We start from the raw sequence: 7997 nt of genomic DNA on the forward strand, positions 1-7997 counted from the left end.
TTAAGCCTCCATTTGCCTGAAGATAACATCCGCAGGTCGCCAGTTCGAGGCCACCGTGCGACCTTGAAGCAGCTGACAAGCTGAGCCAAGCTATTCCATCTGCTCTGAGCGTGGGAGGATGGAGGCCAGAATGTGAAATCAGATCAAGAAAGAAACATCTGAATGTTGTGGTTTCTTGAAAGATAGAAACCTTCTTTCAAATTGTAAAAATCCCTACGGGGATTTAAATTGCCTGCCTATGTAAACCGCCTTGAATAAAGTCTAAGGAGAAATCTGAGGACCAAGAAAGGCGGTATAGAAATACCTGTATTATTATTATTATTATTATTATTATTATTATTATTATTATTATTATTATTATTATTATAACTTATTTGGCTTTGTGTTGCAAGACAGCCACAAAATGCACTTATTGCCACATCTACTAAGGGCTGTGAACAAGGACAAAGTGATTGTTTATTAGATTATGAGAAACACCAAAACCATTTTCGTCATCCCCCTTTTTTTTTGTGAAAGCAAAAAAAAAATATAAATCTATGAAAAAGGCAATTTGTCTGGGAGCTCCTGGAAGCTCCACTTGGAAGCAAGAAAAGGGGCCTGCTTTCATTTTCCCCTTTTATTTCTAGATGCATCATAATGACACAGGCAAGTGCATTAGCAGCTCAGGCAACTTTGCTCCATTGCAGGGAAGAACAGTCAAATGGAACGAGTATTTCTGAAATGTGGAACTCAGTAGTCAGCCGGCAAAAGCTCTTTTATATGGGCTTGCGAGAGTTTTCAGTTAAGCAAGAGAATTGTGTCTGGGAGACTTTGATGAGTTCCTACCTCTCCCACCCCATTCCAACCACACCTGTCCTCCAGAGTTTCTGAACTCAAGAACGATCAAATGGCTGTACTTCATTCTTAGGCATCGCTGCTGTCTTCATACATACTTTGTAAGTAGAGTGCACCCCATGCTGTTTGGACTCAGTGGGGTTTTGACTTCTCCCCACTTTCCTAGAGTACAGCAAAGCCCTTGTCAAACTTTGTTGATGGCAACCTTCAGTCTCGAAAGACTCTGGTATCGCGCTCTGAAAGGTGGTTCTGGAACAGCATCTAGTGTGGCTGAAAAGGCCAATTGACAATCCCTTCCACACTGGGAGCAAATGCAGTCTGTCCCTGGTCTGTCTCCCTGGCTATGGGCCTTCCTTCTTTGCCTCTTTGCCTCAGACTGTTGGCCAAGTGTCTCTTCAAACTGGGAAAGGCCATGCTGCACAGCCTGCCTCCAAGCCAACCAATACCTGCTGCAATTCCTTCTAAATATAAATTATAACCCTCCAGAGACCGATGGACCCCATCTTCCCCAAACAGCCTTTCCTGGAGCCAGATGAAGAATAAATGCCCCATCCATTCCCTTGGCTGCTTGTTCCACATTCCTGTTAATGTTCTGATCCACAGCTCGTGGAATCCTGACTTCTTATTCCACACACTCCATTGCAATATATCTGACTTTAAATGGCCACTGTCAAATGACAGGCAAAAGATGGCTGGCTCAGGGCAAATCCCATCCCACCCCCCACCCCACCCCAGGTCATTTATCTCCAAATGAACCATTACAAAGTTGGGTGCCAGACTTCAAAAGCACACTCTTGAACAAGTGTAGTCTGAGATATGGACTCCATCTTATGTTTCTGATATTTGGTGCCAAGTCTAGTCTAAAACAGGATGAATATATAAAGTGGTTCATGCCCCCAAATGAGAGCTTATCCAATAGAACAGACTCCCAGTAGACTAGGTAGGGGTGCGTACCCCTTGGTTGGGTGATGCAATGATGTCCCCTGCATAATTGTGTCACCTCCCACACCTGCACAGTGACCTTTCTCCCCTTTGCAGTATGGCCCCGGACCTGGAAATGGCTCCATTTGGAGCCATATGTGGCCAAGGAAGGGCGGTAGGGCCCATTTTGCAGTGTTTGGCAAAGAACAACGGTAAGCGCTGTCACCCCTTCCCCCAGCGGAGATGGCAGAAAACCACCACAGAGGACAATGCAACCCCAGCCCCAGCCTAGCTACACTACAGCAGACTCCATTTGAGACAGTCACCTTCCCTCTTTAATTTGTTTTATTTGCTGTAATTTGGAGTGGCTCTGGGACCCCAGATTCTCCACTGCCTGTCCCTCCTCCTCTGAGAACAAACCTCAGCTTGAGAAGGGGAGATTAACAGATGGTAGAGAGCCCATCGACACAAGAGACGCCTCTCAGAGCCTTTGTGGCAGCAAATGCTGAGCAGCAACTGTTACCCTGCACATGCCCAATCTCGTCTGATCTCGGAAACTAAGCAGGGTCAGGCCTGGTTAGTACTTGGATGGGAGACCGCCTGGGAATACCGGGTGCTGTAGGCTTATACCATGATCTCGGAAGCTAAGCAGGGTCAGGCCTGGTTAGTACTTGGATGGGAGACCGCCTGGGAATACCGGGTGCTGTAGGCTTATACCATGATCTGGGAAGCTAAGCAGGGTCAGGCCTGGTTAGTACTTGGATGGGAGACCGCCTGGGAATACTGGGTGCTGTAGGCTTATACCATGATCTCGGAAACTAAGCAGGGTCAGGCCTGGTTAGTACTTGGATGGGAGACCGCCTGGGAATACTGGGTGCTGTAGGCTTATACCATGATCTCGGAAGCTAAGCAGGGTCAGGCCTGGTTAGTACTTGGATGGGAGACCACCTTGGAATATCAGGTGCTGTAGGTTTATGCTATAGTCTTTCGAGACTGAAGGTTGCCAACCAAAAAGTGATGTGCTGAGCATCATTTTCTGTAGTAGTTCATGACCTCCCCTGGGAGAAGGTGCTCCATCAGTAATTCCCACAGAACCTCTCCTCTTTTGATGGGAGCCATTAATGGCAATGGTCAACTCTGCCTTCTCCAGGACGGGGAGACTGAACAATATTTTCATCTTGGAAAGGAAGTCTGTTATTCGCAAAATCTCTAAGGTACAGATATTAGTTGAGTTTCCTGTTTATATGAAAAGCATTTGTTGCCATCTTGCCGGCTATATTCCCTCTGCTTTCCATTACATTTCCCACTTGCTCTGCTTTATTTTCTTTTTCTCCCTCTTTTTGCCTTCCTCATCTAGTTTGATATTCCATTTTTGTGTTGAATTTTTAATACATGTTACAGTTATAAATTCCACTATTGGAAACTTTTAAAAAAAAAGTAAACCAGGGAAAAAGAATAGCCTAGAAATTTAATCCATCAGCCCCACCAATGGAAGCCATTTAACTTCTGACCATGTGGTTCCACCCCCCTCCCCAAAACAGGGGACTTGTTAAATGGTCCAAGCAGCTGATCAGACTATAAATGGTCAACAAGCAAGAATTGAATCTGAAGCACTCAACAAAGAGGAGAGGGGCAACAGCCCAACGGTAGAACAGGGACCCAGGTTCCACCCCTGGCATCTCCAGGTAATAGAATCAGGTAAGCGGATAGGCATGGGAGAGACTTCTCAGCCAGAGAGCCTGGGCACCCACAGCCAGTAAGAGTAGATATGGACAGTTTGAGTCAGGACAAGGCAGGATCATATATATGCTCAACACGGTCAGACCCAACGAAAGGTTGGCACCAACATTTCAAACAAGTGTGGATTCAGGGTTAGTCCCAAGGAAAAAAGCATCACGGAAGCCAAATGGGGTTTCTAGAAGGTACAAGAAAGGTTTCTCGTACATTCAAAGCCCAATCCAGCACAAATTCCCCTGCTCTGATGCAGAACAGCTTGTGCGGCATCTTGTTAAGAAATTTTGCATACCTGAGGTCTCCTCAAGGTAGGGGGGTATTCATCCCCTTGCTCCAGGGAAAACCTCAGCCAGCAGAATGGCTCTACTAGGACCCCTGCCAGCAAAATCGCTGACACAAACCTGAATGGATTTGTATTGGTGGATCAAGCCCAGAAGCAGGGATAAGATATGGTGCATGCTGGCAAAGTCAATCCAGCCCCCTGGCAGGCCCAAGCTGCCCACCCACACCTCTTCCCCCTCTTCACTCTCCCCCACCCTTCCTGCACTGCTTGGCACTCACCTGCTCCAGTGCTCAGTGCAGTCAGAGCTATAACTAGAGTGGAGCATGACTGCTCCCAGGTTCTGCCCTAGTTATGGAGGAGGTGCTGGTGGCTTTGCAGACTCCAGAGGAGAAGGAACAGTGTGTGCAAAGCAACCATAGTGGCTGCTTCCTCGTCTGCGGAGAACCCAGAAGGGGCATCATGATGGGTAGTGTGTTAGGGCTGTGGCTGCAGCTTGCATTGATACCAGCGGAAAGACTTTGGCCTTCCCACTGGTGGGCCTACGATGTGCACTGTCGCAAAGTGCTTTATGGCGCTTTTGCAACAGCGGACGCCGGCGGAGTGCTCAGTCTTCCAGTGCAGAGCACCATGGGATGCCCCCTGTCTTTCAGGAGGGTTCCACACATCCCTAGGTTGTGTCTTGACATGCCCCATCCCTGATACAAAATGTATCCCTGTACAGGGTTCTAGCAAGGATGGCAAACACAATCAACCTGGCCCTGCTTGGCTGACGATGTGTTGATGTGCATGCCAGCAAAGAGACTGATGTTTATTAATGGTCGGCTGGGAACATCAGATCAATCAATTGGAACAGATCCAGCTCAAATAACCCACATGAGGCCTCCCAGCCTCTGACATCAGATTACAGAGCTTTGCATGCAAGCACTGATTGATACGGCATAACCTTCTCGGACACCGCTGGGCACAGACAGCTCTTAATTAAGAGGTTTCAGCGTGGAGTTACTCATGCTTCACTCATTGATCCAATATGGCTTCACTTAGACACCGCTGAGCTTGGGTAACAAGGCACTGCAGAGAAGAAGGCCTTTGTTAGATGTGGGACGTGCGGTTCATTTCTCTAGACAAGGAGCAGGTTAACATTACAGAAGGGAAAAGAAAGACAGAGTGATCAACAGCCCAATCAATGGGACCAAATGACTGTAAGCCTTAATATTTCAGCTTAATAGAACTGCAGATTGGGTTGCTGATCACCGGCCGCTTCCGCCAGACCGAGTTTCAAACAGTCATATTTCAGGGGCATTTGAATCTAGAGATCCATTTCTTTTTTTTTCAAGTTCCCATCCCAGGTTTCCAAAGAAAGATGCATGTAGAGTTCAAAATCTCATTTAAAGCAAAATCTGAAGCCAATTTGGGCACTTTGGCAAAGGCAAAATATCTTAGGAATGCTGGTTTGCTTCGATACACAACCATCATCCAGAATGGCTTCGGACCTCCAGCAACTTCATTGTGTACCTTGACACCCCCACAGAATGTTCTTTTGTCCCAAGGCAGCCACGTGCAAGTGCAAGAACAGGCTTGGAGGGGGAGGCATCTGTTCACCGAGCTATAATTTTCACCACTGTGGTCACCTGGCTGGCATATTGCTTCCCACCACAATCTGTCAGATGCTTCCTCAGTCAAGCATGCAAGGATCCAAGCTGCTGCTTCTTCATGTTCTCCATCTGGCCTGATGTCGCTCAGACACTTCAGTAGGGAAGAGGAGGAGAGGAGAGCCTTATTTCTAAGAGTCTGACAAAGGCATGTTTCCCTGGAACCTTGGCCAGGACAAAAGGCAGGACAGATAAAGAGAAGTCAAAGAGAGATGAGAACAAAGGAGGAGGGGCAGGCAACAAAGGCAGACCCGTTAAGAGACTCCACTGTCATGGTTTCCTGTAAGGAATCCAAGCAGATTTCTCAGCTCCCTTTCCCAGCCAGAGTGGGGAGCACATGGGGAGGGGGATTCTCAAGTAAATTCTCCTGGCTTGCAAACATCAGACTACAGGTGTGTGCTGCTTAACAACAGTTCACTTAATGACGGACCGCATATATAACAGTGGTCAAAGCACAATAAAGATGCTCTTAATGAGGCAATTGCATCTCCCATAGCTTGCAGCAGAGTGTCAGTTTACACAATGGAGAGACTCTTAATGCTAAAAAGAGGCGATCTCCAGTAGCCTGTGCAGCCAGCTAGTGTCCGGCAGGGGGTGTCTGTTTACAGAATAGCAATAGATTGGACTGAATGTTCACTTAATGATCTAATTACATAACAACGGAAATAGGAGAACGTATTCCCGTTGTTAAGTGGCGCACATCTGTAATATCTTAGTAACCCCCCCATTGCAATCATTTCCCAGGAATATTCCCAGCAGTATCAAAAACACCTCTCCCTTTCAACACTTTTTCAACCTCCTTTGTGACATCTATTCAACTATTCTCACTTCCTGTTGCTCTCACCGCTTCTCCATGACATCATCACACACCTACATCTGACTGGTTGCATGGCATTGCTATGGCAGCCTGTTCAGTGTGTGTGATCCACCACTGGGAGGGTTGTTGGGTGGGGGGGGGAGGGAAATCGCAACTAAGTGTTGCCTTCACTTTTAGTTGCCCTCAGTGACATCTTCCTAATGCTGAATTCTGTTGGCTACAGATTATGTCATCCTGTTAATTGTGAGCCCTTATCAGTTCACCTATACAGGTAATTCAGGCAAGTGGAAGAAGCAACGGAAGAGAGAAGGGAGAAAAAGATGAGCAGCCACACAAAGAGTTTTGTTTTTTTTAATACACTTTTTAATGCAGTGATATCTGACCTGTAAATTGAAACTGGGAAGTGTTTGATGCAGTCCTCATTTTAATAGGTTGGTGTCTAGCACATGACATGAGCATCAAAGGAGAGAGTGCAAGTACCAGCATCTCTGCATCTCTGCAAAGTATTGCAGCCCCATCCATCTATGACACAAACAGGTATCTTTGGCACTAAACCGCTTGCTGTTAGGTGTTTTCCCGTCTCCTGATTGATAGTACTTTCTAGAGGGTTATTAAGTGTGCTGGACTTTAGCACTTGGGGGTGATCTATGGGCCGGTAATGGTTTTAAAGTATTTGAAACTCAAGTCATGGATTATAAAAAAAAGAATAAAAATTGAAGCAGTCACTCAAAGCATCGCCATCTGTCAAAACGCATGTGTGTGGATGCACCGCAGAAACGACTGAGGCAGGGGCAGCCAGCTGGCTCAATGCATCTTTTCTTGAAAGAAAGAAGAAGCTTTGATTGGTTTCCATGAGCCCCAGCGGTTTGAAGCTATTCCATACAAGCTGGCTAGGATCTTATTCTTAGTGGGACGGGAAGAGGAAGGATCGAAAGAGATAAACCCATCTGAATGGGAGGCCTTTCTGGAATGCATCAGCTTGATGCTCAGGGACAATTTGAACTCCTGCTTTGTTATGGTAGTGAACCTCCTGGAGAAGAGTTTTCATTTCTCATTGTGTCAGACAGCAATTTATTCCCCAGACAGCTGACAACACTTCCATTCCCTCAAATAAATGAAGGAATTGTGAGCTGTGAAACCCCACATCAACCGATCTCCTTAGTGTGATCCTAAGTGTCACTTTCCATGTGTCAGAACAGAAGCATTGGTCATTGCTGGCTGGGAGCCAAGAGGTGGGAACCAGCAGCCTAACCAAGAGTCAGAAGTCAAGGGTCAAGTCAGAAGGTCAAGCCTGACATTGAACCTAAGGGGTGAAGCAGGGAACAGGCCAAGACTGAGAATGAACTACACCCAGGAAAAATAAGTATTGCCAAGCACTGTCTTATCTGAGCCTGAAGTCTGTTATAGCCCCTCCTGTTAAGAAGAGCCTCTTGACAGTTTGGCTGGGTGGAACCAGCCCTATATCTAGAAACCCTTTACTATCTAGGGCTAAAATATATTTATTATACTTCTTCATCATGTTCTCTCCCACAGGGAGAAAAAGATACTGATGCTGGAGAAAGATACTGATGACTGCAGCTTTAACATGGAGGAAATGGTTGGAGAAGTGCATTGCAAAAACAAGGGATCTGACCCTGAGATATAGTTCCTTGCCCAAGGGATCTAGAGAAGGTAGCCAGATTCCTGAGACTTTTGGTCAAACCTTAACATCTGGTCACTCTAAGAGACAGAACTCTAAAAGTTCTCACTTCACAGTAGG

At 46.4% G+C, this 7997-nt stretch overlaps 1 pseudogene; it reads left to right on the forward strand.

Annotated features, from left to right (window-relative positions):
• Positions 1-2259: 2259 nt before the first annotated feature.
• LOC136662761 (5S ribosomal RNA) lies at positions 2260-2380 on the forward strand (annotated as a pseudogene).
• Positions 2381-7997: the final 5617 nt, after the last annotated feature.

Source organism: Tiliqua scincoides, chromosome 11 (genome assembly GCF_035046505.1).
Source record: "Tiliqua scincoides isolate rTilSci1 chromosome 11, rTilSci1.hap2, whole genome shotgun sequence".
NCBI lineage: Eukaryota > Metazoa > Chordata > Lepidosauria > Squamata > Scincidae > Tiliqua > Tiliqua scincoides.